This window comes from Ambystoma mexicanum, chromosome 5q (genome assembly GCF_040938575.1).
Source record: "Ambystoma mexicanum isolate Mex_15411 chromosome 5q, UKY_AmexF1_1, whole genome shotgun sequence".
NCBI lineage: Eukaryota > Metazoa > Chordata > Amphibia > Caudata > Ambystomatidae > Ambystoma > Ambystoma mexicanum.
In genome coordinates, this window is record NC_090933.1 from 1,249,669,154 (window position 1) to 1,249,696,532 (window position 27,379).

Genomic DNA, 27,379 nt, shown 5'->3' on the forward strand with positions numbered 1-27,379 from the left:
CCAGGCGTGTCCCATGACCGATACATTCTTCCTGAGGGGAAAGTGTAAGAAAACGTAAACTGTACTGTGGGGTAGGATGGGAGGGTCGATGAGGAATACGTGGGAGGAACATCCAATCGAAAGAACATTACAGTTGGTAAGTAACTTGTTCTTCGAATGGATTGTGTCCTTCCACGTATTCCTCATCTTGTGATAGGCTCCCATAGCAGTATAACTTTTTGGAGGTGGGAGTACTAATTTCAGTTTTCGTGGACAGAATGCAGAACTGCCTTTGCAAATAAACCCTTGTTAGAGGAAGCAGTGTCCAAACAATAATGTTTAACACAAGTATGCATTGTTTTCCAGGTTGCAGCTGCACACATATCTGCTGCTGGGACTCCCCTCTTTAGAGCTGCAGAAGTAGCCATTCCCCTTGTAGAATGGGCACGAAGCCCATCTGGTGGTTCTTTTCCTGCTAATCTGTAGCATTCAACTATGGCTAATATGATCCAGCGGGAAATGGTCTGTTTTGTTACAGGTGAGCCTAATTTATGACCAGTATAACCCACAAATAGTTGGTCATCTTGTCTTAGTTTAGCCATCCTTGAGATGTAAAAACTAAGAGCCCTCTTGGGATCTAGTCTGTGTAATCTCTCCTCTTCCTTGCCCAGATGAGGAGGAGGATAAAAAGTTAGTAGTAATATTTTTTGTGACAAATGGAAGTCGGAGACTACTTTTGGCAAGAACGAAGGTTTAATTTTAAGGACTACCTTATCCTTATAAAAATTAGTATATGGTGGTTTGCATGAGAGAGCCTGAAGTTTGCTAACCCTGCGGGCTGATGATAGGGCCACAAGGACGACAGTTTTTAGAGTAAAAAAACTCAATGGACATGAGTGCAGAGGCTCAAAAGGTATGCAAGTCAAGAATTTTAATACTAAATTTAAGTCCCAAGTTGGTACATGAAAAGGTATTGGAGGGTATACATTAGTAAGCCCCTTTAAGAATTGAATTATTAACGGTAGTTTGAAATATGAAACCTATTCCGAGGAGCGCTTGAAAATGGACAGCGCAGCAAGGTATCCTTTGATTGTTCCTATCTGGAGCCCCAGATTGGCTAGATGTAACAGGAAAGAAAGCACCATTGGGGTGCCACACTGAAAAGGGTCCACATCCTTGTCTTTGCACCAGTTACTAAACCTATTCCAGCGACATCGGTACAAAGACTTTGTTGCTGGTCTTCTGGCCGAAAGCAAGATTTCCATTACGTCATCCGGAAGATCCCAATCCTTGTATCTCAACCTCTCAGAAACCATGCGTGAAGGTTGAGTGTCTTGACCTCTGGATGGAGAACCCGACCTTCCTCTTGCGAGAGAAGATCCTCTCTTTGCGTAAGACGTATTGGAGGGCAGATGGACATGTCTAGACACGTTCTCCTGGCCCAATCCGGGGCAATTAGGATCATAGTTTTCCTGAACTTTCTCAACCTCCTGATTACTTGAGGAATCACGGGGACTGGGGGAAACGCGTACAGCAGTGGAAACTTCCACTCCACTACGAATGCGTCTCTCAGAGCTCCTCTTTGAGGAAATTCCCTTGAGCAGTACTGATTGCACTTCCGGTTGATCGCGGTGGCAAACAGATCCACTTGAGGGGTTCCCCAAAGGGCGAAGATCTCCAGAAGGACTTCCTGAGCCAGTTCCCACTCGTGAGAGACCGTGCTCTGCCTGCTCAGAGCGTCTGCCGCCGTGTTCTTCTCTCCAGCTAGGTGAATTGCCGAAAGAGAGATTCCTTCTCGTATTGCTCAGAACCAGAGCTGCATTGCTTCTCTGCACAGTGGCAGTGACCCTACACCTCCTCTCTTGTTGAGATAGTACATGGCCACTGTATTGGCCGTCATTATCAGGACATTCTTTCCCTGTACAGAGGGCAGAAAGGCCTTCAGAGCTAGTCTGATTGCCCTCAGCTCCAACAGTTTGATATGTAGTTTGGACTCCGATGGAGACCAACGACCTCTGATTGTCAGATCGTTGTTGTGTGCTCCCCACCCCGTGAGTGAGGCCTCCGTCACTACCGTTCTCTCCGGCCATGGTTGCCAAAAGGACTCTCCCCTGAGAATGTTGTTGTTGCAAACCCACCATAGAAGATCCTGAGCAACTGCGCTCAGGACTTGCAGAAGATCCGACATATTCCCTGAGAACTGGAACCACTGAGTTCTGAGAGCCCATTGAAGGGATCTCATTCTCAACCTGGCCTCTGGTACTAGGAAAATGCAGGATGCCATGAGGCCGAGCAACCTGAGAAAATCGAAGGCCGGTAGATGTTGGGCATTCTGAAACTTTGTTACCATCTGCTGGATGTGGAGAGTTCTCACTTCGGGAGGTGAGGCTTTTCCCGATGAAGTGTCTAAGACTGCTCTGATAAATTGGAGTTTCTGGGATGGTATCATGTGGGACTTCTTGAAATTGAGGGAGAAGCCCAGTTTGTGGAGGAAGTGGCAGGTGATCGAAAGATGTTCTTGAGCTTGTTCTGGAGAACTTGCTCTGATCAACCAGTCATCCAGGTAGGGATATATGTGAATACCTCCTCTCCTGAGACTTGCTGCCACAACCGCCTGCAACAGGAGCGGATCCGGAATTTTGATGGAGTTGACTCCCGGTAGATGATTCTGAGGCCTTTTTTGGAAGGGGAGGCAGTAACCTTGGGCTACTGTTTCCAGTGCCCAAGCATCTGAGGTAATGCCCCGCCATTCCTTCAGATGCTGAGAGATCCTGCCTCCCACTGGTGTTTTGTGTAACAAGGTCTCAGAGGGATTTGGAGGCAGCTGCAGGAGTGGCTGAGGGGACAGATGCCGCTCCTGAGGGTGATTTTGCACCTCTTCCTCATGCTTCACGAGGGAAGTTTCTTTTGCCCCTTTGAGAAGCCTGTCCTCTTCTTCTACCAAAAGAAGAGTAGTAGCGAAAAGAACGACCCCTCCAGGAAGATGAGCCGGAATAGGGTTTTAGAGGCTGGCGCAAAGAGGCGCTAAGTGATTTAGCTGCCGCTTTCGAGGTCTCAAATTTTTCTAGGCTTTCATCAGCCTTTCTGCCAAAGAGCCTCGAGCCATCAGAGGGCATGTTGTGGAGTCTATATTGCACGTCCGGTGCAAATCCCGACTTCCTCAACCACGCAAATCTGCGTAGCACAACGCTTGCAGCCATGGATCTGCCGATGCTATCCGCAGTCTCCAGTCCAGACTGGAGACATTCCCCCATTGCCTCCTTCCCGTCTTTGACTATATTCAGGAAGCCTTCCCTTTCCTCGCCTTCTGGAATATGATCAGCCGCCACCGAAATACAGTCCCACAGGGTATGGGTAAACCTGGCTAGGGTACAGGTGACATTTGCCGACTTAAGTGCCATACTGCCTGACGTGAAAACTTTACGTGCCCAGGCATCCATTTTTTTATCCTCTCTATCTGGAGGAATAGTTGGATAAGCAGTTTGTTTTGAAGTAGATGCTGCCTGAATGACTAAACTCTCTGGAGTCGGATGTTTATTCAAATATTCAGGATCTGTTCCAGCTGGTCTATATTTTCTTCGAAAAGTGCTGTCTGCAGCAGCAATAGTTTCTGTTTTATTTTTCTCTACAGTCCTTTGAAGGGCCCTGTGAAAAGGGAGAACAGGATCTTTCTGAGGTCCCTTGACGATTAGATCAGTCATGCCATCTTGTCCAGAAATGGGTGAAGTATTACCCCAACCCATATATTCAACCTACTCTGGTCATAAGACCCCTGTACCCAGCATCTGCATGTTCTGCAGGATCAGGTTTGGCGAACTTTAATTCTGGGGATGTGTCAACTCCACTGGCAGAATGTAGAGTATCACTCAGGTCTCTCATTCTAGATTCCTGGTCAATAAGTTCCTCAGGAACTTGTCTTGTACCATAAGTAACTCCCAAAGGAGAAACCACGTCTTCTTCTGAAGCAGACTCTTCATAGATTGCTGACATAGATTTGAAAAAATCTGATCTGGGTAAAGGAGTGAATCTCCTTTCTTCCTCTTCCATCTGCTTCGAAGAAAATGGTAAATCCCTCGAAGTTTTCAAGGTTGTCTTCGAAGTTTTCGAAGATGACTTCGATAATGGCGTTGATGACGCATCTGGCTTTGGCGTCGAAATTATCGACGTCGAGGGCGTCGACGAAATTGTCGAAGTCTTCGACGACTTGTGTTTCTTATATGGCACTGGAGATGTGCTCGACTCTCGAAGAGTCTTCGACGGTTTTACGTCGACTCGAGGTTTTTTGGATTCCTCGACGCTACTGATCTTAGCCATGGTAGCCTTGGACTTTCCTTTGTCGTCCAATGGAGCAACTTTAGGGGTATGCTTTTTCGAGGGGGTCGGGGCCGCATTCTCGAAAACCTCCATCATCTTTTTGCGGAATTCTTCCCACTTACTGGGAGAATCCGATTTAGTCGGACAACGAATTTCTTCGGTCGATTCGGAAGAAGATGATGATGATGAGGGAGATCTATGTCTCCTCTTCATTTTCTTCGATGACGACGAAGAGTGTCTCGATCTACTCCTAGATCGAGGTCTCTTCGGGTGCCTATGTCGATCTGATTCCTTAGAATCAGTCGTTTTCTTATGTCTTTTAGACAAAAACTTTTTTGAGGCCTCCCTCCCCACCGACAGTTTACCTCTCCTCTCACAAAGAGCTTTTTCGGTCATCGATTGGCAGGACCCGCAGTCGTCGGTTCGGTGACAGGAACCGAGACACCAGAGACAAATCCGGTGGGGATCGGTGAACGACATCTTAGATCCACAATCTGCACACTTTTTAAACCCAGTCCTGGGTGTCGAAGGTGTCGAAGATGACGACATTTTCTTCACAGAAAATAGAAGCGTGCCGTTCTCGATTGCGAAGCGATCAGAAAAACGGAACTGAAGCAACGGGCGCAGCTCGAGGTATTTATAGCATCGGTGACATCTACAGAGTACGGAGTACGGAGTACGTCGAGGGACAATCAACGCCACGACCTCGAGCACAGCGCCCTCTGGCGAGAATTTTTTTGCCGAAGCAGCGAAGCTGGAGATAACGATTTATCACAAGATGAGGAATACGTGGGAGGATACAATCCATTCGAAATGTAGTTATGTTGCATTAATATTACAGACCTGTATAGGTGCTTCTCAGAGTGTCAGCAGGCAATTTGTGAGAGAAACCAGACATTCGCATTGAAACCAAAATTCCTCGTTCCAACCTTCTCTCATTTGTGTCCAGTTGGCAGACAGCTTATGTTCTTATCGCTTCCACTACAAGATTGTTTTCGGACCTAACCGAAAGTAGACAATTAGCTGTAACAATTACCTCTAGTGCACTCAACTGTAGAACACACAGCATTCTCCAAATCATGGGCAGCAGAGATCCTAAATCACCCTTTCAACTAACATAACATAGAAGATGACAGGCTTGAATGAATAGAGAGGAAGCAATACTTTTCTAATCCCTGCAACCTTAACGACGTCCTTATAATGTTATGGAGCCAAATTGGGGGACAAAATGGGGGAAGAGGGGCGCAGTTTGGTCAATGCGGACAGAGTTTGTTGAAGGGGCGGAATCTGGTGAAGGTTCAGAGTCTGACAGAGGTGGAGTAAAGTTGGGCGGGGGTGTATGCAATTATTTGAGTCTAGGGAAGAAGAAATCCTAAACACCCCACTGTCCACCGCCCCATTTAGCTGGCTGATCCTTGGTTCACAGGGATGCTCTAATTCTCCCAGAGTGGAAACAGTAAGGGTAGGGTTATGGGGGTGGGGATGACAAGGCCCAGTGAATTACAGGTAGTTGGCTTCCCTTCCAGTCAGATGGCTTTTACATGTTCCTGCCCCAGGGTGAAAGCTTTTCTGTTTTGGCCCTGGCAGCAGGGAATGTACACCTAGCATCAGCTAGTGGATCAAGGGAGTTAGACATAGGTTGATGATATGGCATAGAATAGGGAGTGTAGGTTGTTACTAATATGTTATTTCCTTTCTTATATCACAGAGAGCAGTTACTGGGCAATCCTAGCTGAGGGGAATGATGCCACAGTGGGCAGCTGCAAGGATTACCGACCAGCCTTGGAGGCCTAAGTGGGTGTGAAGGGCTCTCTCACCCTTAAGGACAGTTAGCCCATATGGATCATAGCAGTTAGTGAGGGTCTAAGGGAGTGAACAGATGGCTTCAGGTAGAAAAGACTACCAGAGGAGGCTTTTAACCTGGAAGGACTTCTGTGCGGGGCTGACACAAAGTCACCCGGAAGAAATTGAGACTGTGATGGCATTTGTCCATGAATTCCGGGAATTTTTGAATGACAACTGGAAGGAATTTCTAGGGGCCTGGTTCACCTGGAATAAGGCAATTGCTTGGATTAACCGTAAATTGATTCAGAAATAAACTCTTTTAGCTCCAATTATTTATTGGTGGGCTTTCTTCCTACAATGGGCTTAAGTAGGGGTTGGTCTTGCTATATACCAATTGTGTTTTATGCTGAAAGAATATTAAGGAGTGCATATGCTAGAGGTGGTTTTGATGTGTTCATGAAGACATTTGTCCTCCTTACGCACTGAGAGCCAAGCACGGTTTTCTGCATGGTTCTTGAACAGATAAGCCGGTCATCAGCCTCAAACTGGCCTCATTGGTCTGAATATCTGCCTATGACCTGGCTGGTGACCCTCTATTGTTCAGCATTTTGTCTCCTTGTACGGTTTGTGAGTTACCATGAGATCGATTACACACCCAAAGTTACATCGAATGCTGTGGTGCCCCAATTAGCTGTGTGTCTTCATTGTTCAATCATGATCATAACGTCTGTGTATCCCCCCTACAAAAATGGCATTTAATTCCATACAGACATTTAACGTAAAAACAATAAGTATTGTGACATGGCCATGGTTTTAGCCCTCTCAAGGGTGAGAGGCATGCTCAACACCTCCCCAGGTGCTCGAGAGAGTGCAGCCAGACCCCCTCCAAAGCCCCCCTTACCTATTGTCGGGGCAGTGCTGCAGCGGGAAGAAGCCGAACAGAGGAGTCCGGGCAGTACGTCCGATCCGGCGAATAGGCCATCAGATTAGCCTAGTGTCTCATAGCCAAGGGGGCAGAATGAAATTAATGGATCTGCATTTTAACACAAAAGTACCTCTCCGAGGTATTTCAAACGAAAAAAAAATAAAGAACCGTCAGTCTCTCCACCCAGTATTTTCAGTTGAAAGGGGTCTCCTTCAAAAGGCCACAAGACAGTTTTTGGAGTTACATCCCCAGCACTCACAGTCTCACCAGTTCTGGTCTGGGAGATAATCTCCTGGCATTGTTCCTTTAGCTGTATGGTATGATCCACTGTGCTCCCCCTTGCGAAAACTGTAGACATTGAGGGGTCTCTGCCACCAATCCCCAAAAAGCTGGAACGTATCTTACGTAGGATGACTGTGCAAGGCCTTTCAGCCTGGGTTACAAAGTAGTTTCCTAGCACATCCCCTTCCTAGGGTCCTGGTCTCTACCTTGCTCAGGTCTGCCTTGCATCTCGAGCCTGGCACTCCTGGACACCATTAGATTAGGGCCTTGCCCAAGCCCCTGTCTTGAGCGTTCCTGCCTAGTCTGATTAGACTTGCTAGCTCTAGATGTTTGCCTCTGCTTCTTGGCATGTCCTTGCTGACCTCTCTTCTGCCACCACCTGCCATTGTTCTCCTTCCATCAACTGTTTTTTTCGCCCGCCCACCGCTCTTCACTCCTCCTGACATTCACTGTTGTTCAACTACTACCTCCAACTATCATGAGAAGGCACAAACAATCTGGAAATATTGCTATGATTATTATCTAAACCATGCCAACTGGAATCTGGTGGCATCCATTCAGCAAACGTATATATCAACAGCGTGCCTATTTCATCCCACAGTCCAAACCACCACAGATCCAGCATCTGCATACATAATAGCAGCATGATAGGTCCCAATGGGAATCCCAGAGTTAGGCAGGTAACCCAATGGAAAACTTGGGTTAGACTGAGGTAGGACTTCTACCAAAGGAAGGACAAGTTTATCATTAAGTCTGACTGGGTGTGGAAAATGGAAACCCACACAATGCTAGTGCTAGCAAAGTAGCAAAGTAGCTGCTTCCATTCCCTTGAACATATTTGGTGCAGTAGTGCCCCAATCTTTTGCAACAGAAGGCAAATGCTTTGCACTCATACGTGATGACTGTTGGGTGCCTGTAAGTACAACACAGAGAATGCCCTGCTCCCATTCTCAGCATCTCTTTGGGTATAAGAATTATCTGGACTTAGTGAAACTAAAACAAGCAAGGGCTTTATTATATTTATATTTTTGGCCACGATACCCCTGAAAAGCAAATGGAACCCAGGTTCTTCAAGGGTCTGCCCATATGCGCTCGAGAGTACTGTCCATTCCCTCTTGATCTGCCCACATTATCTAGATTACAGCAGGAGCTTTCTAACACCTCTCTTGAATATGAGACTCACTAGGTCTACAGGTGCTGTTGTGACACTGACTCACCTGCTGTTTATTGTAATTCTAAGTACTTGTGGGCATGGTGGAGAAGGATGAAAGACTCAATGACCTCATTTCTAGCAATCTGCGTGCTCCTCTCGATTTTTGTAAGCTTTTGGGCCTCGGAATGTTATCCATACATAGAAGTGTTTATCGCAGTTAACCGCAACTGAAAGGATATCATGGTTGCATCTCTTGATTATTTTTATCCAAGCGATTATGGAATTGTGATTCATGAGGTGATTAATTATGTGCTGCTTTTATGATGAAGGTATTATGGAAATAATGCTGGACTGACTGACAAAGCACTGTTTAGCCAATGTCGACAATATGAGCACTGTACGTTATGTTTGCAAAAAAAAGTGTGTTCTGCTTATCACGAGTTGATATGTTCAATGGAAAGGACAGGTGGTCCATATTTCGACAATGTGTTTGTAGCTCGATGTTTTGGGGAGCCTTCATTTATGTTCGACGCAGATTCCTGAACAATCTAACTCTGGTTTCATCCAGCACTTCAGTTTCTGCTACAAATGATGGTGAGACCCTGGAATACTTCTAAAAACTAACTTGCACCTGCTGGAAAATGCATAGGATTGGAAGGCTTTTCCAGATAGTTAAAAGGTTGAAGTGTGTTTATCTGCACCATGCCTCAACTGGGTGAGGGACTGGTTGGTTACCCGATACCTGTTTGTGGTCCTGCACATGTCAGTTCAAGTGAAGCACAGGGGTGATGGGTTCAGCCTGGCAAAGGAGGGAGCCCTTGTCACGTGATCCGGCCCCACCCGTCACATTAATTGTACACACAGGCCGGCCAGACAGCAGGTTGTACCATAAAAAGATGAGAAGGGGCTGCTGTGACATCAGAGCCATCCCTGCTCGGGGATGACCAAACAAGTAACCGATTGCAGAGGGAAAACACAAAATAAGACCCCCGCCCTCAATGATGACAGGATATTAATGCAGATAGTTCAGAGACCGGATCCACGCAGACCAGCGCCCACCTAGGCTAGGTTTCTATTTCAAAAGCTGTAGACAGTAGAGAAGTAAGGCTGGCTGCTTTTACTGGCCAATGCAAGTCAGCGACATGAGAGATGGTACACAGAAAAGGAGGGCAGAGAAGCCCCACTAGTAAAACATGGCCTGAGCCCTTTCTCCCAATACTTCACCAGTACGTAGTCTCCATGCAGATGTACCCTTAATTTCACAGAACGAGAACTCTCACCAGTGGAGATGTAGGAGCCAGAGAAGCCATGGCTAGAGCCAGTCAGGACCAAACAGGAGCCGAGCTGGCAAAGACCCATACCTAGTAACCTGCCTTCCCACCCACACATCACACAACCCATGTTTGTTGTTCTGTCGCCTCTCACACATAACACACAGCGCATCCCTGGTATCCTAACTTTAGCAGATGTTAACAGTGAGATAAACTGATCTGCCTAGGATCGCACATTTCAGTTAAGAGGCAGCTAGGATTTGAGCCCAGTGTGCATAGACACTTGAGGCATCTCTTTTAAGCTCTATATGATACAAACATGCTAATGTATCTCAAAGAGCTAAACTAAAACCCTGTTTATTAGAGGGAATACTTGAAAAGTACACAAAATCGCATATATTAGTGTGTTCTGATCTATGTGATTTTACCAAATTAAATAACAGAAAATTAATTAATAACAAAACGTTTACAATGACAAAATATCGAATTTTTTTTTTCCAAAATATTTATTTTAAACAAACAGGATAAAATGATACAAAACTTAATCAATCAAGACATATGGTACAAAAGCAATAGTTGCTCTTCCCTCCCCTCCCCATGATCTTAATGTTCCTCTACCTGGCCCAGCTGCGAATTATCGTTCCGTAAGGTTCTCCTGGCTAGTTGGGGCTTGTATGTCAGGGCTGAATAATTCTGATCAAAGTCCAGGATCGGGCCCCAGATGTTCTCGAAGCGATGTAGGCGGCCTGCCCCAGCAGCCGTCACCTTCTCCGCAATTAAGATGTCCCAAGTTTTAATCCACCAAAAAGGCATTAGTGGTCCTTCTGCGATTTTCCAAGTGCGGGCTATTACATTTCTGCCTGCCAGTAGACATTGGGACAGTAGTTTGGCCATAGGGCCAGATCTAGGGTAGATCCCGGGGACCGGGGCTCCCAGGAGGATGGGCTCGGGCTCCAGGGGAAGTCGTATCTGAGTGATGTCTGCGATTGTTGCTAAGCATTGTTTCCAAAAGGTCTGGGCCCTCGGGCAGGACCACCACATATGAAAGAAAGACCCTACTTGGCCGCATTGCCTCCAACAGTTCGGGTTAAGTGTAGGGTTCATATGGTGTAGTCTCAGGGGAGGATAATACCAGCGAAGAAGGATTTTGTATGCGCCCTCTCTGTTCGTAATGCAGGATGAAGAAGTGTGTGCCCGCAACCAAATGTCAACCCATAGCTGGTCCTCGATTGGGTGGGCCTAGGTCCGCCTCCCATTGGGCCATGTATCGGGTTTTAGAGGTTAGGAAGTCATTTTGGAGGCGTTTGTATAGAGTGGAAATTCTCCCCCTGGTTGGGAGGTCATTTAGGGTCAGTTCAATAGCCGTGGGAGAGCGGGTGGCGGCTTGGCGGGTCTGTGGATGGGAGCACCAGTGGTGCAGCTGAATGTACGTAAATCTATCCTGTTCCTGAAGCTGGAACAGTTCTTTACAAGTTGCCCCAGGGTCTCCAGGCCTCCCGCAATCCAGGCTCCAAAGTTCCGGGTGGACCAGCCAGGGGAGAAAGCTGGGTTCAGGAACACCGGGGAGAAAGGGCCGAGTCCCACTGGGGTTTTCTTTTGTTTCAGCGCTTTATCCCAGACAGCAATAGTGTGTTTGGTGGTCCTCAGGAGGTTCTGCCACAGTCGGCGCTCGGAGGGATTGATGTGCGGAAGAAAACGTAGCGGGAGCGGTAGTTGCGCCTGTTCGAGGTCCACCCATCTCGGGCGGTTGGTAAGTATCTGCCATGATCGGATGCAGGCGAGTTGGGCCGCCATTTGATATTTTTGTAGATCTGGAACTCCGAGGCCACCCAGTCTAGCGTTGCCCAGCATCGTGGACCTGGGGATTCTGGGCTTCCTCCCTTTCCAGATAAACCGTGTCATTTCCTTTTGTAGCTTCTGAAGAGCAGGTGCCGGAATTGGTACTGGAAGCGATGCGCAGGCATATAGGAGCCTTGGTAGCAAGTTCATTTTACAGGCCGTGATGCGGCCCATCAGTGAAATCTCTTGTGCCGCCCACCGCTTTAAGTCTGCCTCGAGGTCCGGGAACAGTGGGGGAAAGTTTGCTCGGTAGACTTCCCCAGGGTCAGCTGGGATCTGGACACCCAAATAACTGATGCTCTTAGTCGTCCATTGTATCGGACATAGTGGGGCCAGATCCTCCCGGATCTCTCGGGACAGGCCCACCCCCATGGCAGCTGACTTCCGGAAGTTGATAGCAAAGCCCGTGACCTTTCCATAGCACTCTATCTCAGCTAGGGCCTGAGGGAGGGAAGTACGAGGCTCTGTGATGGTTAGTAGGACGTCATCTGCGTAGAGGGCCAGTTTGTGGTGTGTTGCATTCAATTGGAAGCCCTTAATCGCCGGGTTTCGCCTGATCCGTTGGGCGAATGGTTCCATAATTAGTGCGAAAAGCAGTGGCGATAACGGACAGCCCTGTCTGGTTCCGCAGGTCAGGTCGATAGGGGGGGAGAGGATGCCATTGACTCTGAGAAGGGTCTTGGGCGCTGTATAGTTAGCCAACGTCATGGCGCAGAACTCTGGACCAAAGCCAAAGGCCTCGAGGGTAAGCCTCATGAAGTTCCAGTCCACCTTGTCAAAGGCCTTAACTGCATCCAGGGCCAGAAGCACCAGCTCCTGGGAGTCTCGGGAGGCAAGTTCCACCAAGTTCAGAGCTCTACGAATGTTATCAGCGGTAGAGCGGTGTGTGATGAAGCCACTCTGGTCGGCGTCGATTATCTCTGGCAAAATCCGGGCCAGGCGGGTTGCTAAAATTTTGGAGTAAATGTTGGCATCTATATTGAGCAAAGCAATCGGTCTGTAGGACGCAGGATTCTTCGGGTCACCGCCAGGTTTGGGCAGCAAGACTGTGATGGATTCTTGCATCGACGGGGTTATAGTGCCTGTGTTCCTGAATGAATTAAACAGCTGTACCAGAGGTGGCAGGAGTTGGGGTTTGAAGACTTTATAAAACTTCGACGTATAGCCGTCTGGGCCTGGGGCTCGGGATTTAAGGGATTTTATCGCCTCATCGACTTCCTCAGTGGTGATTGGGGGTTCCAGCGATTCCAGAGCTACGTTTTTCAGTCGGGGGAGCGCCGCCTTTTGCAAGTATTCCCTCTGTTCTTTGACGTCTCGGGCCGGGGCGGTCATCACTTGGGTCAGGTGGGTCGATGCGATTTGAAGTTTGTCGTGATCCGAGTATTGAGTCTTGCCCTGCTGATCCCGAAGGCCCACAATTGTGTTATTCCTTCTTGTCTTGGCAAGTTTAGCCACCAGTAGCTTGTTTGCTTTGTTGTTTTTGGCATTGTAGAACTGTTTAGCCTTCGTCATTTGATGGGCGTTATGTTCAGCGTAGTGTGCTTCAATTTTTTTTTTTGCTATTCGGAGGGCTCGCTGCGTTTTAGGGGTCCAGCCCTTCTCCTTATGGATCCTCTCAGCCCTCTCGAGTTCCTCTTCAAGACCCTGACGAATCTGTCATTTATGCCTATGATAGGCTACCCCTTTGGCAATCAGTTCTCCCCGCACCACTGCCTTCATAGCATCCCAGTTGTTGGCTAAGGAGGTATCTCCGCTAGAGTTTTCTTTAAAGAAGTTGTTGATCGCGGTTGCGATTGCGTCTCTGATTGGCATCTCATTAAGGATGGGATCATATAGAGTCCATCTATGCCTCTGGGGCTCCGGGGGTCCCTGGACTCGGATTTTCAAGGTTACCGGGGCGTGGTCGGATAGGATTCTGGAGCCTATAGTTACCTCTTCAGTGAAAGCGAAGATCTGCGGAGATCTCAGTAGAAGATCTATCCTAGAGAATGTCCGGTGAACATAAGAATAGAAGGAGAAATCTTTTTCAAATGGGTGGAGTACCCTCCATGAGTCCACCACTCCAAGGGTTCTAAATAATCGCAAAAGGGCTAAAGCCGTGGTGAACTCCCCGGCGGAGGGTGGATGCGATTTGTCTTTTACGGGGTCTGGGACCCCATTAAAGTCCCCACCGATTACTATCTGGCCCTCCAGAAAGGGAGAGAGGGTTGCGGTTAGCAAATCATAGAAGGGTGCTTGGCCAGAATTCGGTGCGTACAGGGAGACCAAGGAGAACAGCTGTCCCGATAGACATTTCACTGCTATGTAGCGTCCCTCCGGGCAGCTTATGGAGTCCAGAATCTGGGGATTCAGTCCCCTCCGGAACAAGATTGCTGTACCGCCCCGCTTGGAGCTTCCAGATGCGAAGAGTTGCTTTGGAAAGTCGCGAGAGTGTAGGCGGCTGAAGTCTGCCGGAAGCAGGTGAGTTTCCTGTAGCATGGCCACATCGGCAGAGTCATTCTGAAGTTTTTGTAGAATTGATTTGCGTTTAGGCAGTGAGTTCAACCCCCTGACGTTCAGAGAGACAAACTTCCAGAACTGCTGGTCCGGGGCGGGACCCGGGGTCGCTGATGAGACTTGTGGAGGGGGGGGGAGCTACTGGAGAATCAGCCATTATGTCGTGGGAGATGTGACCATCTGTTATGCTGCTTTTGGGGTTTTTTCTCGGACCGCCAACGGGCAGTCCGAGGTTTAACTGGGGGAGGGGGACCCATTATGGGGTCAGGCCCTCTCCTGGCCAACGGGGCCGTGAAACAGCGAATAGCCAACATGGCTAAAGGTATAAATAGTCTGAGTGAAATGCTCCAAGGACTCATAGGTGGAACGTACCTTGGAGCTGGGCATGGGCCGTGGGGGGAAGCCCGCTGCATCGGGGGTGGAGATCATCCATGTTTTCAGGGGTGGCGGTCGGCTCCACAGCGCCGGGTTCACTAAGCCGGGCCTCAGGGCGCCAAAGAGTCCCTCGTGGGGTAGCTCCGGGTCATTTCCTCCTCCTAAATCTCGGAACCTTCGACCATGTGTTTTGTATGGGCCTAGGGGAGGCTATAGGGTCCGGGTCAGCCGCCGCTTCAGTGGCCTGTTGGGACGAGGTGTTAGCGGAGTCCGGATGCAATATACTTTCAGCATCGCCCAGATGTTTGATCCTACGCATGGTACCTTTATAGGAGAATTGCAAAGCTGTAGGAAAGAGCCATCTGTAGCGAATTTTTTGGGCTTGGAGGAAGGTGGTCAGTGGGCGAAGGGCTCGCCTTTTCTGAAGGGTCAACGGAGAAAAGTCTTGATAGATCTGAAGGGGGGTCCCCTGGAAGGTGATTTCGTCGTTGGAGCGACTTATTGCCGAAATGGCTTCCTTTGTCGTATAGAAATGCACCCTGGTGATAACATCAGGCGGGCCGTCTGACTCCACTCCACGACGGGGATTTAGCCTGTGAGTGCGATCCAGTAGCAATAGTGAGTCCTCCAAATCGGGGAGAAGGGATTGAAAGAAAAGGCCTACATATTCCGCTAGCCCTTGTTCTAGGACTGATGTGGGAACCCCCCCGAATGCGGAGGTTGTTGCGCCGGGCTCTGTTCTCCATGTCCTCCTGCTTGTATTCCAGGATTTCGACCTTCTCTGCAGAAGCCCAACGGAACGCTGGATCTCAGTCAGGGAGGATGCGTGGTCCTGGGCGCGATCCTCAATCTCACCCACTCTCTGTTCCACCTCCGAAACCCTCTTATCAGTATTTTCCAGCTTGGCAGTAAGCTCAGACATACATGATCGAAATTCAGTTTTAAGGTCAGCCATGAATTCCCGAATATCCTCCTTGGTTGCTAGAGGTCCCTTGTTGTCCAGGGATTCTCGTGAGATGGAGGGGGGATTGTCCAGTTTCTTCGCTTTGTCGGCTGACATTAGCATTGTTGCTATGTCTGATGACTTGGTGGATTTCGATTGCTTAGACATCGTGTGGTCTGACAGGAGAGGGTTAACGGCTGAAGGTGGCTCAGTCGCAATGGTGGCGATAGTTGGAGGTCTCTCAAAGAGTTGGGATAAGGATCCCGATGTCTTGGTTGGGCTTTTAGTTAGCGAAGGAGACTTCAGTGCGAGTGAAAAGGAGGAAGGTTGCTGTGTCGTCCCGGTCTCCCTGGTACCAAGACGGCCAAGGGGAAGGTGAATGTGGGCCGGGGCGCCCCAGGAAATAGCGGGAAGATGAGAGGGAGCGATTTTAATACCGGAGCACACCAGTCCAGGGTGGTCTTTTGGGGTGGATGGTGAGGACCCAGATCGCCACGGGTGTTAGCGAGACTGTTGGTGGTGGTGGTGGCCGTAGACAAACTATATCAAGGTGGATTGCTCAGTAAAGAGGGCGACAGAGCATGGCGCCGCTGACCGGAGCCACGAGCCAGTGGGTCCACTCCCGCAGAGGTGTCGGGGGCAGTAGGGTGTTGCGGCCTCCTCACAGTTGAAGACAGGGGTGTTCTGCGGTGCCCCCCTGAGAACTCTCCGGCTTCGGCACCCTCTTCTGGAGTGGAGGCGGAGGGATACAGGAGAGGACGAGAGCAGGGAGGCTGCGGCTGCGTGTCGCGTGTTGGGGTGGCTGCAGGGTTCTATCCCCCTGGGATGTCCGGGGAGGTGGGCCAGAACTGAGGAGGCCCGGGGCACCTACCGCGTCCTCTGCCGTCCGTGCTCCTCCGAGAGTGCTGCCCGAAGCGCCGCCGGGAGTATCAGCTGGAGCATAGACGTGTGGCTCGGGTCCCTCCGATCATGTGAGGCGAGAGACACATGGGTCTAGATCGATTCCAGGGTTCATAGGGGGAGCTTCGACGGCGAGGCCGCGTCTCGGTCGTTGTCGCTGGGTCCCGTCCGCCATCTTGGATTACGCGGCGGAGGGGCCGCGGGATAAGAAGAGCCCGATTATCTTCATCTTGGCGATTCTGGGTTCCAGCAGCACGCCGGCCGGGCTCCACACCCTCTCAGACCCTCTCATCTAGTTGGGTTCGAAAAACGCAGCATAGGAGCCATAGAAAGCTGCGATGCAACGGGCATTCCACGGGTCCCCCTCCCAAACCCCCCATTTCCCTATGTTTTTAAACCCACCCTAAACCTCTTCCCATCCCTCCCCCCCGTTTTAACCCCTTGCCCCACCCCATTATTAAATCGCAATGTTTTCGTTATTAAAGATTTGTTATTAAATACATTCTCTGTTATCTATTCATTAAAATCACTGAGTACCCGTTTATTGAGTGCGGCCCTCGCTCTGGACAGCTAAACCTACATTATAAAAATATGAATCAGTAGGTAAAGAATAAAAATGACTGTAGCTGTACTTTTCCCATTCCCAATCAAACACTGCAAGAACCAGAAGGAAGGTAAGCTGAAAAATCGACCCTGGAATAGAAAAGTTTCCTTTCTTGTAGTTATTGTTTGATAACCACATAGAGCTTATCATTCGTGAGATGAAGTATGATGTCCAATACCAAGTTTATTACAGTAATTACTTGAAAGATACACAAATCACAAATTTGCACCCAGTGAAGGGCGCTCAACCAATCAGGTTGCTGGAACAGCAGGCGAGAATACACAATCCCTGCCCGCTCTTCCAGCCACCCAATGCCCTTCTCGGTGTGGCCCCTTTTTGTTTTCTTTTTTCATTGTGGGGAGGCAACAGGGAGCCTCTCACTGTTGCCTCCTCACCCCTCCACTTACCCAGAGCTCCTCCCAGTCCCTTTTCAGCATGGCAGCAGCCATCTTATTTTCTCTATTTTTCATAGGGACGTCGGCTGCGCTAGCAGCGCAGATCTCCCGATAAAAAATTAAGAAAGCCATTCGAATGGCTTTCATGCCCTGCCAGGAAGGCGGACATGGCCTAACAGCCCACAGCACGAGCGGAGGCCCTCGCTTCACTCGGGTCGTCCTTAGCTTGGGCTGGCAGGCCGTTAAAGGCCACGTCCGCGCTCCTAGCAGGGCATGAAAGACATGTTATCATTATTGTATTTATTGCGTGCAAACCTAGCTTCAGAAAGAAAACCTACCTGTAAAAATATGAATCCTTAGGTAGAGAAAAAAAAGACTGTAGCTGTACTTTCCCCGTTCTGAATAAAACACTAATAGCACCAGAATGCAAAGAAAGCTTAAAACTGGCCTCTGCAATGGAAAAGGGTCCTTGAGGACAGTTTGATAAGGGAAGGTTATTTCGAGACCACGTTTGTCTTGGAAGAAAGCACAGACTGGGTGGCAAATAACTGGATGGGCGCAGTTGTACCTGCCAGATACAGTTATCACCTAATGTTCACACTTGGCTTGTCGCAGGCAACAATCCACTCCCTGCTCACCATCTCCTTGTGCACATTAATTCCCATTTAAATGCCAGCAGATAACAATGCAACATGTTAAAGAGATCCGGAGAGAGGGGACACAGGCGCCGCTAGAGGGGTCTGGGGGCTATAACCCTCGGTCTTTTGTTTGTAGCCCGGGATAGAAGCTATGGAACTACAACCAAAAGGCTAGCTTGCGACATCTTTTCCAGACCTAGCAACAGCACTGTGCATGACTGCTCTGGAAGCAATGAAGGAAGATTGCAGGCCCTCAGGAGCGAGGTTTTGCACTGGATGTGTGACCAGGCAATCTATTTCGTTTTGTAGGCGTGAACAGGTGGGTCTTCGATTGGGTTTTCAGGCGTGTAGCTTGAAACTGGAGCCGAGCTTGAAACAGCAACCTGGGCCAAGCCGTGCCTGGCTAGCCCACCAATACCCACCAAGTCTGTCCTAAATCTGTTTTGTGCAATCTTTCAGTTTTCATTCCTACACATGACGAAAGAGATGCATGTAAGCAAAGGGTGATTCATATAGCTAGTCTATAAAATGGGGCGTTGTATTTACACCACCTTCAACAGTAGTAGCCTCCATAATAATATCGATAGGAAAATCGAAATCTTTTAGCACATACCGCAAAAAGAACTTCACCCCACTGAAATATTTAGAATTGCCCAACACGATATAAGGAAATGTGCCACTTCAAGCTATATATTAAAAGGATGAGTTTTATGCTGACATCATAGCTTACAGAGCGAAAAATCCTAGGTGACCAAATGTTGTTACAATGCAGTTATCTACTACTAGTCAGCCTATTATATATATATATATTAATTATTATTATTTCTTTTTCACACTAGTGGGGGTGAGGGGCTTCCTCTGGTTCAAAGCTTAGTTTACCTTCCACAGTCCAGTTTCCTCCAAGCGCTTTCCTGCCTCTTGCACTCATCTCCTGCTTCCTGCCAGTGGTTTCTGCTCTCCAGTCTTTGCTTCTCCGCTCCTAAGCCTGACAGCGTCCTTCCCTGCTGCTGCTCCGGACCAATTTCGACAACGTGCTGAGTCCTCCTTTGGGTTTTAAACACTGTCGATTCCCTTGAGCCAGCACATGTTCCCGCCAAAGAACCGTTGCCTTCGCACTCTGCGCCCAAACTCGTAAGGTCGCTCTTTTACTGCTCCAGACCTCCACTTTGCCAGAACTACCGCAAGGAATCTCCAGCCCAAGGCTAGAACTACTGCCTGCCCTCCATCCATCCTACTTCCCAAGAGAGCCTTATCCTGCCTTTAAGAATGATTCACCTGTACCAGGGTGATCCTGAGGATTTTCGCCCTCCAAGGGCCCTCCTCCCGCACCAGACGTTTGCCTTGTCACTGCCTGTAGTTCACATTTGGACCGCATCTACCTTATTACCTGCTGTGCTTCTACTTCCTCAGAGCCAGCTATTGTGGCGCTCCCACCAAGAGACCTGATTTTTTTGGCCCTAGAAGAAGGCTCCCCCACCTTTGAGCCAAAACGTCCGCAGCCACAGCGCCCATCTTTCTGGGTGACGATCACCTAAGACCTAGACGTCGACCCATCATGAGGTCATACTTCTGCCGGCCATAGGCGCACCTCGACTGAGGTCTCCTTATCAAAGTACTAATATCAGACTGTGGAATCAATGCATCAGTTAATATGTTTCTTTCATTACTTGTCATTTAACAAATGATAACTTATTGATGAGTTTAAGACCTTTAACGCTTGCTGACTGTTTTCTTTAGATTGGAGGCCACACCAGGTTGTGGCCTTGTTTTGGGCCTTTTGCTGTGAATGGATCACAGTTCCACGATCATTCCAATGCTCACGAACTTCTATGTTTCAGTATTATATTATGGGCATAATTGTTTGAATGACATGATGCTTTAAATTAACAAAACAACAGCTAAATATTAAAGAGCTGGCATCATGCAACAGAATGACCACGTGTATTTTCAGGTTGCCTACCAATGGGACAAATGTTCTAGCACCCCATTGGTGTTTTTTCACAAGGGTTTGAATATATCTGCACTAAATTATTGCATAGATTTGAATTCTAGAGGGAAGGACACCCCCCTGTTTCAGTGTTCTCCCAGCACTTTGTCCTTCCCGCTTCTGGGTTGTCCCTCTTCGTTACCTCATGCCCTTGAGGAAAGCTAGACGGCTGTTCCAAGTTCCACTGATCCATCTTCATGCCTCTGTGCAACCTTCTTGTGTCAGTACTTGAGAAAAGGGTATTCTTCATGCAGTACTTTCAAAAGAATCTATCTTGGAGGTATTACTATAGCATATAGTTGTATGCTCAATAAGAGGTTGTTGGCTATTAAAGTGCAACCCATTAGCCAAAACGATTGCATTTGTGTAAACTAGGAGGCAGACGGCATATGAGCAGGGTCACCATGCATGTCGGAGTTGTTTTGCTATTTACCCACCAATTGAGTGCCCATAGCCATTCCCGTTCCTATGGCCATTCCCATTCACTTACCGCCCCTCCAAGGCCAAAACATCCTCCTGGGATCTCTTTGAGCTACCTTTATTAAGGTTTAACATCAAACGTTGTGCTTGAAGTGGCTATTAGCATTATTTCAAAGCAGTCTTCTGAGAGTTGATAGTTTAATTGGAGCAGGGGGTGGGAGGGGCAGCAATTCCCCACCATACATTTAAGCAGGCGACCACCCCAACCCATCCCTTGGCTGAACACATTTTATAGCACTTGTTTTTTAGAATGAATTGCAAAAAGTCCTAAGATTAACAGCCAGGTTTAGATATATAACCTCTCAGCAACCAGTCACTCAACCTGCTGAACTAGCCTGGTAGCCTTCTACTGTGTAGTATGTATTTATTTGTGTGTATTTAACATATTCCATTTCCTTGCTGTTTTCCCATGTTCTCTTCCCTTTCCCCTGTGGGCACTTTGAAACACAATTTTCTTGATGTATCATACAAATGCCCAATTAATTAAATAAATAAATAAAATAGTGTGTGTGTAAGGATCCTTTAATGTGCTCAAAATCACTGCATTACCAAAAGTGCAGTTCATGTACATGACTTCAAAGTCAACAGTATTTCATCTCCAATCACACTGACCATGTGCATAGATTAATTGAGGATGTACCAATAGTGGCTCGTCCATATTTTTTGCAGTTTAAGGAGAGCTATTGGGCTGGCTTGAACTGTGAAACAGAAACACAGTTTCAGTTTGACAGTTTGTTCCCCAGTCGTGCATGCCCAATGGGCCTTGCAAAGTCAGGGGTATTTTGCTTGCCCAGACTTGTATGGCCCATTGGGGATGCTGGCTGGGGAATTGCATGTTTGTATGGGCAAGGGGGTGCTCCTGATCCTCCCTGCACATACAAATGGAGCAGGGCGCATCATCATCAACGCTCCATCTATAGCCCGCAGGAGCAAGGAAGCGCTCTTTGCATCCTGGTTCCTGTTCGTGCTACGCATGCGTTTCAGTGCTGGAATGAAACTTCAGGACCGGGGCAGACGATATGTTAATTTAAATGTGTGTGTATGCTTGTGTTTTGTGCAATGAGAGTGCATGATGGTGGGAGTGTGTGTGAAAAGTCTTCACTGGCTCCCGGTTGATGCACGATTCAAGGCTGTCTGGGCGCTGGGATCACACTATCTTCAACTTTAACTCACTAAATACTCTCCCTCTAGACCACTTCGCTCCTCTGGCACCAACTCTTTGTGTGTAAAGCGTTTTGCTAAACAGAGGGCAGGTGGTCACTCACTTTCGTCTGTGGGCTCCCTCCTTTGGAATAGCCAACAGCCCCCCCTGCGCCTTGAGCAGGATCTTCTCAAATTACGGAAGCTCCATACAACATTCCTCTTTTCCTCCTCCTTCTCTCCTCTGCTAATCCCACAGTTGCAGAATCAGTGTCCTTGTCCCTTATGCATCTTCAGGGCCTTGACCTCCCACACCAATTCTTCCCAGCTCACATCACTTTGCATCTGCACACCCTCCGCTCTGGAGACTCACACTTACACCTCCCGCTGGCCAGGCCTTGTAGCACTCAATATTCCTAGCACTTTGTCCCTGGCTCACCCACGGGCTTGGACTCCCCAGCACTTACCCCCTCTTCCCTCCTCCTTTCTGCACTTGCACATTCCGAATACTCACAAGGCATAGTAGGTGCGTCCTTTTCTCTCTACCCCCTGTGCTCTTAAATATTGTATTGTAATGTTGCATTGTATTTCCCACTCTCCCTCCCTGCGGGCGCTTTGAAACAGTATATTCCTATTGTGAAAAAGCCTAACAAGCCAACAATAAGTAAATAAATAAAAATAAATGGGTGGGGCATGTGTTTGTGCTGGGCTGGGCAGCTTATTTTGGCGGCGAGTGCAGGAAGGGGGTGTTGTGCAATAATGGCATTTTGAAAATGCTGGTGGTGCACAACCCCCCTCACCATCGACCACAATCCGCTCCACTGTGCAAGGCGCTGGGGGGCAGGCATGGTATTTTGAAACTGGGCCCCTACGATAGATGCCTAATAAAAAATATGCTGCCTGACTCCTGTGCTCTGCAGTGCCTAGCGTGCAAACAATCACATTATGTGCATCGGAGGTGCCGCGGGACCAAAGGGCCAGGCACAGCGTTTTTCTACTGGGCATCTATGATGACTAGTAAAAAAATACCATGACTCATATTGATTGTGTGCATGCGAGGAGCTGAGGGGCTAGGGAGCAGGCATGCCATTTATGATAAAACAAGCATGAGAAGTGTTATTATATAGATAGACTGGCATTTTGGTCCAGACAGTCTAGCCATTTCTTACTGTGGCATGATAATTTGTATAGGGTTCTTTGATCAAGCAAGCATGATAAGTGTTATTAAGAGGCTAGACTGGCATTTTGGTGCATTAAGTCTAGACATTTCTTACTGTAGCATGACATTTTGTAATGGCATCTTTGATAAAGGAAGCAAGATCAGTAATACGACGTGGCTAGGCTGGCTTTTGGTGCAGCTAGTCTAGCCACTTCTTACGAGGGCATGACATTTTGTATTAGATATCTTTGCTAAAGCAAGCATGGTAAGTGTTATTATGTGGCTAGACTGGCATGTTGATGCAGCTAGTTTGGACATATTTTCATACTCTGACATGGCATTTTTAATGGTAAAGCAAACTGGAATATGTTCTTACGTGGGGTACTGCCATATATATATTGGAGAACAAGCGTGGACATGTTTTCTTATAGTATCATTGCTGCCGTTCTGTGTAAAGCAAACATGAGCATTTTCTTATATGGGAATACTGACATCTATTGGTGCAGCCAGCATGGAAATGTATGGCCACCGCCAGCATGAAAATGTTTTTTTACTGGCTTATATTATGGGCAAAGACATGGAAATGTGTTGGGGAAATGCTCCTGTGCAGTGTTGGTGACTTGGATCTATTGCATTTTTTCACACGTTACTCTACAAAATGTATTACAAACTGTTTTGCTTTTTACCCAAATTTTTTTAAAAGTTTGCTGTAAAATGCACCATAAGCCGTTATTTTTAAAAAATGTCTTTTGGGGGGGGATCCCCCAAGCCACTCTTGAATGGCTTGGGCTCCCTCGCCACGCTCGGCTGCTCTGGCATATTTGGGGGAAATATATACACCCCTTCAGTTAAAAAATAGACCAGCCATCACTGGGATGTGCAAAGAGAAAAAAGAACAATTCTATGTCCTGCACTCCCGGAATCTCTGGGAATACCGGGATATTGCCGCAGGGAGCACTAGTTTTGCAATTTCATGGCTCGGCCGGTATGATGTACCCAGGCAGGCTTACAGTACCATCAACAGAAGCCATCCTTTTAACACACCCACAAATATAAACACGCATCGCTATAAACACTCTGAGAAACCCACGGGAAGATATGACTCTATGAAAGAGAATCATAAACCCAGAGCACGTGGTTGACGGGGAGCCCTGGGAGACAGTTAGTCACTGGCTCAGCTCTTACGGTAATGGCCGCGAGTGGCTGCTCAGGTATTCCTGACAGCTCGCAAATAGCGTTCCCCCCTGTATTCGGCTGCGGGTGGAGAGCGACGTCAAACGCTTGCTTCCCTCCATCAGTACTGCCAGGCTGGCGCCTCTGTGCAGGCTCTGCGCTCTGCCATGTGACTCAATAGTATGGCTGCTCCCCCCGCTTGCAAAATACGCCATTTCCAGGCTGTTGTGGTCCAGTGCAGTGCTCTGCAGGTAATATAGTCAAGGGAGGTGCTACAGCAAAGAGTTAGGCGAGAAAAATACACAGTGGCCTTTGGAGGCCGCTCTGGCGCGTCGCATGTGAGTGTGATGTGAAATAAACTCACTGCTGCCTAACCTCCGGGTTTGTATACAAGACTCCAGGTTTTCATAGTCTTCTCTGTGTCTCCGTTAAGATCAGGAAACCTCCGAGATAGTCAGGGCTGCAACCAAATGCAGTGGATGTTTCCCTCAGCCGGGATCAACGGATACCTGTGAGGTGTGACTGAGGGACACAGTGTGCACGGCTCAGGCAGCAAAGTCCAGCCACATGGCCTCCACTGGGTCATTTAAACACTTTAGTCTTTGATAATAGACAGAGAAGCAGTGGAGGAAACAAGAACTAGTGCTAGTCTGGCTGCACCCAAAACGGGTGAAGTGGGATGGTGGGGTGGGATCAGGGGGGCATGTATTTGGTTTGCGATCTTCAATGGCTTTTGATGAATTGGGGCTTAACTCGAGAATGCCTATGATAATAGGCACTAGATTCATCAGACGACATAAAACATTATAGCATTTTTATCCAACAGTGCACACAAATTAAACACGATTCTATTTGACGAACATCTCTATCATATGTTTATTAACGTTTTATTTGACTCATCGTTAATCAGAAACACAATTACAAACTTAGTGATTGGCTTTAAATCACACCTGCAAAGGGCTCTACACAGTGTGTGTGAAAATGTCGTTTTCCTTTACGCACAGTACTTCAAGTCAACCGTTTCTATTTATACATTAATAAACAGGCGGAGAGCTGCGAGGAGGTGCAGTCTGGCAGTGAACCCTGAACCTTTTTTCTGCTACCTGAAGTCTGTTTTTGCCTTTTATTAAGGCACGGGGTTTAAAAACCCATTCCGGCCGCAGAGCGGCCGCGGAGAGCTGCGAGGAGGTGCAGTCTGGCAGTGAACCCTGAACCTTTTTTCTGCTACCTGAAGTCTGTTTTTGCCTTTCATTAAGGCACAAGGCACAGGGTTTAAAAACCCATTCCGGCCGCGGAGCAGCCGCGGAGAGCTGCGAGGAGGTGCAGTCTGGCAGTCCGGCTGCTGGCGTGTTGGCTGATTGCTCCCCGGACCGCTCCCTGTAAAATTTGCCTAAGTACAAGAAATTAAGAATTCTCTTGAATATTATACGTTTACTTGTCACCGATTGCAAACTGCATGCTTATGGAGGACCCCCCCCCGATAGAAGAGCCCGTGCTAGGGCCCACTAATTACGAAGAAACTGGCCGAGTGCTAAGAAGTGGCCTTCTAACACTGAAATTGTCAATTGAACCACACGCACGTACCAAACAAGAAATCAAAAATAAAACGACGGACATGCAGCAAGTAGGAATGCCTACACGCTCACCCCCGATTCCTCCCCTTAGATCTCCCCACCGGCATCAACATGACCTACCTCGGAGGGAGGCCACGTCGTCGGACGTTGGGCCCGCAGGCACCGGAGCGATTCGGACGGCCAGGGGGTGTCCTCTCTCCGGGGGAGGAGCCTTGCTGCCGGCTTCTTGGCTTGGCTGTTGGGGCAGAAGCGGGATCCCGGCGGCGATTGAACTAACCCCGCCGCCCCCCGAGTGGGATGCCATTGGGGTCGTTGGGGGTCCCTTTTCAGAGGACCCGGATGTGGAGGAGAGGGGGCCAGGGGTGGGCCTCATCAAAGCGTGCCCGGGATCGAGTCCGGCGCTTCAGGAAGCGGAGGGTGGAGAGCCTGAGACCGAGTGCTGCCGTGACCTGCCCTCTGGTGGCAGAACGGAACCGCTACATGGAGCAGTGAATTTAGATGAAGTCAATGGCAACAACCTAACCACTGAGAAAGGATTGAAGGAATTTTTGGATAAAACTTTTGTGAAAAAATACACTGGTGGGGAAAAAAGCGCACCCTGCAAAAAACCAAGGATTGAAAGTGAGACTCACCCAGTGATCATAAGAGCCGCTTTACCGAGTCCTGACTTGGATCTAACGGACAACATGAACCATAATTGCTCCGACAGAACTTTATCATACCTGGAGGACCCTGATGCAGATGTAACAGATGATTTGAACATCCTGAGAGAACACAACTGGGGCAAGATATACACTTACTCAACGACAGAAGCACAAGACGGATCTCGGTCCAAAACAGCTTTGGATCACTCATTCAACTTCCGAAAAGATGGTGATGAAAAGGTAAATACTCCAGATTTCAAATCAAACGAAACCTCATTTAATCAAAACACAAAAAGTCAAGGGGAAAAAAAATCTAAGCCAACTGGCTCATCAACACCCAACAATAGATTACCATCAAAGACACAGATAAAAAGAACAGGTAAAATAATAACCCCGACAAATAACCCAATCGGAAGGTTCTTTGAAAATTGGGAAAGATCCCACCGGTGAACCGGTTTGAACTGTCTGACCTGGAAATCTTGGAGGGGATCCCCCCCATCTCCCCGAAGAAACGTACTTAAACAACCAGTTTTAGTACAGCGAATGGAAAATGCCAGCTCATTACCCCAAATACGCTGGCACTACAAACCATCCACATCTTAACAAAAAACTGAATCAATCAATATTAACACAGATTCAAGAATTACGGAGCAAAAGTCGGAAAACAACGATGAAGGACAAAAAAATGTCCCGGGACAACCAGCTGTCCCCACAGATGGGGAAGAAAAGAAACAAGAATCTGTACCACAGTTAGATTTGACTGAAGAAAGAAATCATGAAGTAGCAAAAATGTCAGAATTTACCATGAGCCAAAAACTACCGCCTTTGATACCAGGATCGTTAGATGAAACGGACAAAGTTGAACTATCCAATGAAACTAATATGGTGAAGGAGAAAGAAAGGGAAAATAATTTAACAATGACTCAACCAGACCACCAGAGAAAACAGGAAGAAATCAAATTGGCGGGGGCAATACTAAATTATAAAAACATGTTAAAACTCAGAGACACAATTTCAGGTAGGAAACCTGCCCCTCAACAAGGAAAGGACGATGTCTCAGTGGACGCCTTACGACTGCTACTCTCTACTCCACATAAAGCAAAGATGGAAAACGAAACGCAAAAAAAAAAGGAGAAAAACTCACCCACCAAAAGCATTGACATATTACCTATTATGTCAGCCGTGACCATTGCGCTCGCACCATTTGGGAAATTATACGAAACCATTAATGACACGTTGAGGGACCACACCTCACTACTAGCGGCATGCAACTCAAAGCTAATCCATCTTGAAGGCTATATAATGGCCCTAGAAGCATGGAAG

General features: G+C 48.0%; 1 protein-coding gene across 2 annotated transcripts in view; it reads right to left on the reverse strand.

Moving 5' to 3' along the window:
- The window catches only part of ZC3H3 (zinc finger CCCH-type containing 3), a 2,515,563-nt gene that overhangs the window by 396,261 nt on the left and 2,091,923 nt on the right, over positions 1-27,379 (reverse strand). The window lies entirely within an intron of this gene.